Here is a 746-nt window from a genome sequence, read left to right as displayed (position 1 = left end):
ATTATGGTATTAATTTCTTTGTTTTAACAATATTATTCTGGTTTTATTACATTATATAACATATGTTGTAAGAAAGGACACGAGCCGAGCGGGACTAACCCTAACCGATCTCCATTCTCCCTCAGACACATTCTTCGTTCTTCCGGTTGCTATTAGGCAAGCGTGCGGAGTTTAGCTCCAGCCACACTGAGCCACTCCTCAAACTAATTACTGCAGTCAGGCGCATTCTTAGCCCATTACCCACAATGCAATGCGGGCATTCATTTTAGAGACTTGGACAGCGATCAGCGGGTCTTTAACGCCAGTATCGCTGACGGTCTGACCCATACGTGGAGTTTGCTGGAGGGCGGCCTGGTGGAATAATCACGTCTGGCATGACTACATATTTTATAAATATTTTAAATAACACAAAACAACTTAATGGTGGTAGGTAAGACATCTGATTTTATGTACTGTTTTAGTAAAAAAAGAAATGGTTGGCTGATGATGGGCACAGCGGGACGCAAAATGAAGATAAGGCAGACTACACACTGGCTGCGTCACACACACACACACACACACACGTCTCACGCGAATATACGTACATGCAGTAACCGTACGTACACACCGCCACCGACTTGAGCTGCAAAAAAGCCTGCCAAGGAAAAGCCTGCTTGTCAAAAAGTACGGGGAAGCTTTGTGACGCTTGGGCCGCTCTGACGTGGCGGCGTTTTCTGTCCGACCGGGAGAAGCTCACGCAGCCACGG

The sequence above is a fragment of the Etheostoma spectabile genome, chromosome 16, assembly GCF_008692095.1.
Source record: "Etheostoma spectabile isolate EspeVRDwgs_2016 chromosome 16, UIUC_Espe_1.0, whole genome shotgun sequence".
Taxonomy (NCBI): domain Eukaryota; kingdom Metazoa; phylum Chordata; class Actinopteri; order Perciformes; family Percidae; genus Etheostoma; species Etheostoma spectabile.
The sequence above is the reverse complement of the archived record's forward strand: the minus strand, read 5'-3'. Positions refer to the sequence as shown.